This window comes from Callithrix jacchus, chromosome 9 (genome assembly GCF_049354715.1).
Source record: "Callithrix jacchus isolate 240 chromosome 9, calJac240_pri, whole genome shotgun sequence".
NCBI classification, from domain to species: domain Eukaryota; kingdom Metazoa; phylum Chordata; class Mammalia; order Primates; family Cebidae; genus Callithrix; species Callithrix jacchus.
Window position 1 is genome coordinate 20962349 of NC_133510.1, and position 8143 is coordinate 20970491.

An 8143-nucleotide genomic window follows, 5' to 3' on the forward strand; every position below is an offset into this window, starting at 1 on the left:
CAACTGGGCCTAGGGGATGAAGAGGGAACGAGGGATAAGCTGAGCAAAGTTTTTAATATAAGAAGGGAAGCGTCAATGTGGAAGCCTGGGAATGGAAGTCTGACATAGAAAAGAGGGCAACATTCTCATAATTTTAGATGATCAGTGGATAACTCTAAGTCATTATGATAGTTGGCCATGTTTTCAAAGACTACCAAGTAAGGAGTACATAGAATAGGTACTATGATCAATCAATGAAAGCAGCAGGTATAAGCAATTCATTTAAGGAAAATGACTGCAAGTGTAAAAAGAGAGAAATAGTAGCAAGAGGGAAGCTTGGGGTGGAATAAGACAATTAAAATGAATCTCGGTTTTCTAGCTTAGAAGACCAGGTAAATGGTGGTGCCATTACCAAGATTAGGGAATTGAGCAAAGTATTGGGAAGGCTGTGAACAAATTCACTTCAGCAAGGAAATCACTGCATCCATGGACAAAGGCCCATTGGATGGCGCACATGACATCTCTTTCATCCTGACTGCTATTCAGAAATTGCACTGAACCATAGAGGCTGAGAATTCCCCCAGGATCCTTGGCTAATGAGGAGGGTTTGGTCTTTAGTAAGAGAGACGCCAGACTTACTGCTAGTATGAGTAAGTTACAGCTTTAGAAACTAATTAGATATAAAACATCTTTTACTTAAAAGCTAAGTTGGTAGGGCAAGAACCACCAGCAAGGGAGCAGTAAATTAATTCTATTTTGGTCACATTGAGTTTTGAGCATCTACTGAAAATCCAGTGGGTACAGAGGGAGGGTCATCAAGCAAAGACACAAATGGGTGGGACATGGCTGCTAGGTTCATTCATTTAACAAAGATGTGTTAAGCACCTGTAGCAGATACCAGGCACTAGCTTCTTCATTAGAGGTGCAAATATGTTTAAGAAATCTTCCTTCCATTGAGAGCTGAGGATGAAGATATCCAGAGTGGAGTGGGTCTAAAGTGGCTGTTGGGAAAGTTTTCTATTGAAGTCATTGTTCATATATATATATATATATATTTTTTTTTTTTAAGACGGGGTTTCACCATGATGGCCAGGCTGGTCTTGAACTCCTGACCTCAGGTGATCCACCCATCTTGGCCTCCCAAAGTGCTAGGATTACAGGTGTGAGCCACCGCGCCCAGCTAATTTTTGTATTTTTAATAGAGACGGGGTTTCAACATCTTGGCCAGGCTGGTCTCGAACTCCTGACCTTGTGATACACCCACCTCGGCCTTTCAAAGTGCTGAGATTACAGCTGTGAGCCGCCACGCCTGACCAAGAGTGATGGTTCTTAGCCAGAAAATAGACATTTTGGATAAATTAAACTGGAGATTCAGCTCCTTTTCTAACCCAAACTGTGTGTGTCTTACACAAAAGTATAGTTTGAAATGTGGAATATAGCTGGTCAAGAACAGTACCGTGGCCTAGCACCGATGTACTACAGAGGACACAAGCAGCCATAGTTGTATATGATAACACAAATGAGGAGTCCTCTGCAAGAGCAGAAAATTGGGTTAAAGAACTTCAGAGGCAAGCAAGTTCTATGCTAACATTGCAGTAGTTTTATCAGGAAACAAGGCTGAAGTAGCAAAGAAAAGAGTAGTAGATTTCCAGGAAGCACAGACTTATGCAGATGACAATAGTTTATTATTCATGGAGACAGCAGCTAAAACATTAATGAACGCAAATGAGATATTTGTGGCAATAGCTAAAAAATTGCCAAAGAAGGAGCCACAAAATCCAGGAGCAAATTCTGCCAGAGGAAGAGGAGTAAACCTTGCTGAACTCACACAACCAAGCAGGAGTCAGTGTTGCAGCAACTAAACCTCCAGTTTGAACTAGATGGAATAGTCTTCTGCTTCTTAACTGTTAATAATGATGGAATTGCAGCCGGGCGCGGTGGCTCAAGGCTGTAATCCCAGCACTTTGGGAGGCTGAGGCGGGTGGATCACGAGGTCAAGAGATCGAGACCATCCTGGTCAACATGGTGAAACCCCATCTCTACTAAAAATACAAAAAATTAGCCGGGCGTGGTGGCGCGTGCCTGTAATCCCAGCTACTCAGGAGGCTGAGGCAGGAGAAATGCCTGAACCCAGGAGGCGGAAGTTGCGGTGAGCCGAGATCGCCCCATTGCACTCCAGCCTGGGTAACAAGAGCGAAACTCCGTCTCAAAAAAAAAAAAAAAATGATGGAATTGGAGCATTTATCCAGCCCAGTATGACTTCTGAAAAAAGAGACTTGTGATAATAGAGTCAAGTTTCTAATATAGAATTATTTTAAGTGTTTTGAACTTAATTTTTAGTAACATGCATGGGTCCCTCTCACTAATGTTTCAGCAATAGGGAAAAATGAGAACTATGTGTACACTTATTCATTATTCCCCCTAATTTCTCATTACTAGGAGTATAGACAAATGACTGACTGGGTCCACACAGTTAACCAGCTTAGTTCTCCACACTGGTGTAGTAGTCAACTGTGAAAAAAAATTAGAATTTACTAATTTGGGCTTTTCAAAAACATTCTTTTTTTAGAAGGAGATTCTAATGTTATTTATGCTTAGCCATAGTATTCAGGCAAATGTTCATTTCTCCTGGTATCTGTATTTAAAATGTACATTCCACATTTTAATAAATTAACTACAAGAAAATAATCCCACATATACAAGGTGGGGGGTGGAAAGAGCATTAATGGTATCTAAATTATAGCCAGTCCTTTTTTTTTTTTAATGGGGTCAAAAAAATCAAATGTAACCCCATCTTGTTTTAGGAATTTGAGAACTAATAAATGCATCTTAATGTATAGTGTTCCTTTCAAACATGTGAGTCATTTAACAAAAATGAAATAAACTAGGTATCTGTGATTTCTAATTAATCACTGCTGGCCATTACATAGGTTTTGTTGTTTGGTGCAGGGAGGAGACTTTCATTCACTTTTGACGCAATGTAGTCAATGCACCAACAATTATGTACATTTAAACTTGATTATTTTAAATTCAATCTTTAGTGCTACAACAGTATACCGCATTGTAGTCTCCATATATATATTACTTTTCTGCAATATTTAAGAGTTGCTTCAAAGTATACAAAATGGGCCGGGCGCGGTGGCTCACGCCTGTAATCCCAGCACTTTGGGAGGCCGAGGTGGGTGGATCACGAGGTCAAGAGATCGAGACCATCCTGGTCAACATGGTGAAACCCCGTCTCTACTAAAAATACAAAAAAAAATTAGCTGGGCATGGTGGCGCGTGCCTGTAATCCCAGCTACTCAGGAGGCTGAGGCAGGAGAATTGCCTAAACCCAGGAGGCGGAGGTTGCGGTGAGCCGAGATTGCGCCCTTGCACTCCAGCCTGGGTAACAAGAACGAAACTCCATCTCAAAAAAAAAAAAAAAGCATACAAAATGTACAGTTACTGAAACAGCTAATTATTTCTCTCCCCTCTCTGACAGGAAGGGGCTTCAGTTGGTCCTCCATGACTAGAACCTTAACAGTGTGCCCATATTTGTAACATAAAGCATTACAATATGTTAGTAACAATCTTGCAGCCTTGTTTTCCAACATTCAATTATTTTGATCAGTTCAGTATACTTCACTAATTATTTTAGGTATTTTCATTATATGAGAGCTACCGTGTGTCAGAGATGATTTAATCTATTTATGTGTTGGTCTGCTAGGAGAACTTACACATTTACAATAATGCAGAATTAGGAAAATGGTTCACCAGTGTTTGGTTTTATGTAGAGGTGCTCATGTTGGAATAAAGCGGTATAAAAAGCAAAAAAAAAAAAAAAATGTAGAAAGGTCACTTGAAAGCTCTGAATAACTGTTGGACTAGTGAAAAGCAGTTCATGATTATTCGTCACATGTATTTTCTAGACAATAATTGCTATAGGTGTTTAAAGAATGGGTCATCTCAAAATGGGAGATGGTCAGAGAAAATTTTATAAGGTATGTTTGAGACAAAGGTGGAGAAGAGGAATAGGACAGGGAGGTATATAGCTGACTTAAAACTAAGCTACTGAATGAAAAGATGGTGAGTAGAGAAAATAAAACCCATTAACCCTTTTTATTTTCTCCTTCATGGACATGAAAATTTGCCGCAGGCGTCAGAAATACTGAGATAATTTGGCATCTTCCTTCCCCAGTTGCTCAGAATACTATTGTGTAAGAAGAGGAAAGGCTGCAAGAGGGCAAGGGGGTTTGAAGAGATGGATGTTTGGTTATAGACTGCACTGATAAGAAAGGAAACGTGGGTACTTAGTCTTTCAGTCACTATGGTTTGATCAACCCCTTTTGCAAAATCCTTGTGGATAGAGTGGAATAATAGACATAAATTTTACACATTTTAGGTTTAAAAATATATAGACATTAAAAACCCATAAACACAGCAACTTAACACAATTCTGTGGACTCCATTATAAAGCTCTGTGCTATGCTGTAGGTTTGGATTTTTATTTTTTAAATTTTATTTATCTTTTAAAATATATTTTTGTAGAGACAGGGTTTCGCTATGTTGCCCAGGCTGGTTTCAAACTCCTGAGCTCAAGCAATCTGCCCACCTCCACCTCCCAAAATGATGGGACTGCAGCCGTGAGCCACCGCACCCAACTGATTTTATTTATTTATTTATTTTTTTAATCAAAAAGGGTAAAAGAATAAACTCCACAGCTGCACTACAGTAAGGCTTTCCTGTACTGTTACAGCCCTATTATGGAAACACACCTATTTGCAGGTTAGTGTGTTTATTCGTAAATGACTAGGTAGTAATGCATTATCATCTTCCAAAAAGAGAGGTAAAATTATCACTTTGATACAGATAGAAAAATGAATATATATGAAAGATTGTATCTACCTCACAGGTGAGGAAGTTGGTAAGGTATTACAAACAGTTCAAAAGAGAATTTTTAAAAGATACATGTATGTATCAGCAATATTAAAATAAAGGTGCAAATTAAAGCAAAAGTGGCCTGCTCCACAGTGGGGAAGGAAAGTCGACCCAATTTCCACTAGATAGAATTTTCACATCTGTAGCCAAGAGTTATTTTGCATTGCTATCAATTATCTACAGCTTTCAGAATTGTAAAATAGCTCTCACAGACTGAGAATCAGATCATGTGGAAGATTGAAGACAATACTTAGTCTACAGGCCATAGACAATGTTTGGTTTTCTATTTAAGCATAATTTTTTCCCTGTAGTCTCCCCCATTTTGATAAAAATTAAAATAATATTAAAGTGAGATTATTCTTGAATACAAAATGAGGCTAGTCTCATCAGATTTGGCCTGATTGTTTACATAGGTGCAGCAACTGGATAGGCTTTCTTAAGTTTGCTTTAGCAGAAATCTTCCTAAGGAATCTCAGGTTGGACTTTTAAAGGCCTCTGTTATTTACTGTGCTGAGATTAGGAAGTCAAGCCTAAGAAACTCTCTCTACCAGGTTTCACCTGCAGTCCCTAAGAAAACAAGCAGGTATACATTTAGACTTCTCCGAAATTATTGCTCCTAATCATAGTCTCAACCACTAATATTAATCATAACTGTTAACCAAAGTACTTTCTGTTCTTTGTATTTCACACACACACACACACACAAAAACTGGTGGGTGAGGGGTATGTAATTGGGAACATCACACACCAGCTGAAATTCAGATGAGTAGAACTCATGAATACCCCTGAAGAAGACTTGCTACAGATGCAGACACCCTTTATACCGCCTCTCTAAGTGGAGAAGATGAACACAGTCATTAACAGACTTAAAGATACAGCCTCTCTATAAGTGATAAAAATAACAAGCAAAAGCATATAAACTTTATGCTTAGCCATCAATGTCTCTGTGTTCCGTCTTACTTAGAAATGATCTACATATCCAGTGAATATACGTCAACTCAATGTAATACCACTCCAGTGTTTTAAGTTATACAAAGATGTTGGAAACTTATCATTAGGCTGACATTTAAAACATAATAACTGTTGAAATAAAGATGTCAGAATGATTATTCAACTTGGTTAAACACAAATTTATGTTTTTTGTAATCTTTAAACATTAAGTAGAAGTAATGCTGGCTTTTTTGGATCTGTGTAACCTGTGTAAGTTTATGAAAAGCATATCAAAGTAAAATAAAAGCATACAATTGTATTATACTTAACACTGATAAATAAGAAAAGATACAGCTGTATTTATTAAACCAAAATTATTAATCTAGTACTGTTTGCCAACGAGTTACCTAATTTATGTCAATTTGGGTTTGTAAAATGTTTCTGAGTTAGGTTCCATAAAAATGCTTTTTTTTTCTTTTCTTTTCTTTTAGGATTCCCTTTAAATATTTTAAATATTAGAAGTTGGATTTCCTTATTTTCTAGGGATATCAAAAATATTTAATTTACCTAAGTGTGTGTTTGTGTGCGTGTGCATGTGTGTGCACGTGCCGATCCAAATAAACATCCCTTGATTTAGGAGACTTCATAATATTACGTATTGATCCTACCTGGAGGAAGAAACTGCTGCTTCCACCTAAGGTTTTCTGAATTACAGACGTAGCGATGCAGTCACTGATAGACAGTTTATGGCTTCAATTCTAAACCTTCAGCCAAACTTTGTGTCAAAAATAAACCAGAAACATAAAACTCACCTGTCCAAATATCAAAGAGCTCTTCTCCTTCCAACTGAGCACAAACACCTTGATTGATTTAAGCTTAAGATAGACAAAAAGATACTCTCAAAACAAATTTTCTGTTGCTTCACATCCAACAGAAGTTAGATCTCTATAAGTCATTAATCCATAAAAGGAATTACCAATGGTCAGACAATGAAATCAAATTTCCAATCATCATTGCCACCAATTGACCATAAACAAACCAAAGTAAGAACCAAAACCAAAATTAGTGGAGAGGAAAATTAAAACTAGAAAAACAGGCCAGGCACGGTGGCTCATGCTTGTAATCCTAGTGCTTTGAAAGGCTGATGCAGGTGAATCACGAGGTCAGGAGTTCGAGACCAGCTTGACCAACATGGTGAAACCCCGTCTCTACTGAAAATACAAAAATTAGCCAGGCGTGGTGGTGCACTCCTGTAATGACAGGTTCACAGGAGGCTGAGGCAGGAGAATCACTTGAACCTGGGAGGAGGAGGTTGCAATGAGCCAAGATTATGTCATTGCATTCCAGCCTGGGCAACAAGAGCAAGACTCCATCTCAAAAAGAAAGAAAGAAAGAAAGAAAACCTAGAAAAACAGAATGTCTGCAAACTTCTATTGCCACTCTGGGGGCTGAGAAAACATACACCTGGTGCACTTGTCTCATGAGGACATGTATCTCCATTAGGTGGATCTATTGAGCATCTTCGTGGAAGACTTCCAAACCCATTAAAAGATAATTTTCAAAGAAGGGTAGAATAATGACTCTCACACATAGATAAAAATGAACATGTGTTAATGATTTTATTTAACTCATTAACAAGGAACAGGTGAGGTTCAAAAGACACATGTACCTTCTAAATACTGAAGTGAATGTGCCCATGGAAGCAGAGCTGACCTTCTCTACAGTGGGAGAGGTAGTCAGTTGACACTTCCCTTATCGGTGTCTATGCAAGAATTATATTGCATTGCTGTCAGTTATCTACAGTTAACAGAGTTGTAAAATAGCTCCAAGAGAAGGAGAATCAGATAATGTGAGATAATGTGGAGGGGTATGCTATAGATGATGTGTAGTTTTCCACTAAAGCCCAAAATACCCCATATAATAGCTATTATTAGGAGAACCATTTGGGAGGGTTTTGAACCAAGCACAACGGCCCTTAACTCCAACATGGTAACAAGCCACTTAAACCAGTTCTGCAGACAACTAGCACAACGGCTTTTCTTTTTGTTTCTTTCCAAGTAATCAAAACACAGCAGGATATTGTAGGGGTAGAGAGCCCAGATTTTAGAGTGAGAATTGGATTTGAATATGAAATCCCACCCTGGATAGCTGTGAGATGCCTGGCAAACCATTTAACTTCCCTAAGCCTCTGTTTCCTTACCTGTGAAACTGGAAGAGTAGAACCTATGTCACCAGGTGAATTTGAGGATTAAACAAAATAGTGCCTGTAAAACATTTAGCACAGTGCCTGGCAAACATTATGAGTACGTCACAA

At 38.4% G+C, this 8143-nt stretch overlaps 1 pseudogene; it reads left to right on the plus strand.

Moving 5' to 3' along the window:
* The first annotated feature begins 625 nt into the window (after positions 1–625).
* LOC144577807 (ras-related protein Rab-5A pseudogene) lies at positions 626–1966 on the plus strand (annotated as a pseudogene).
* The last annotated feature ends 6177 nt before the right edge of the window (positions 1967–8143 follow it).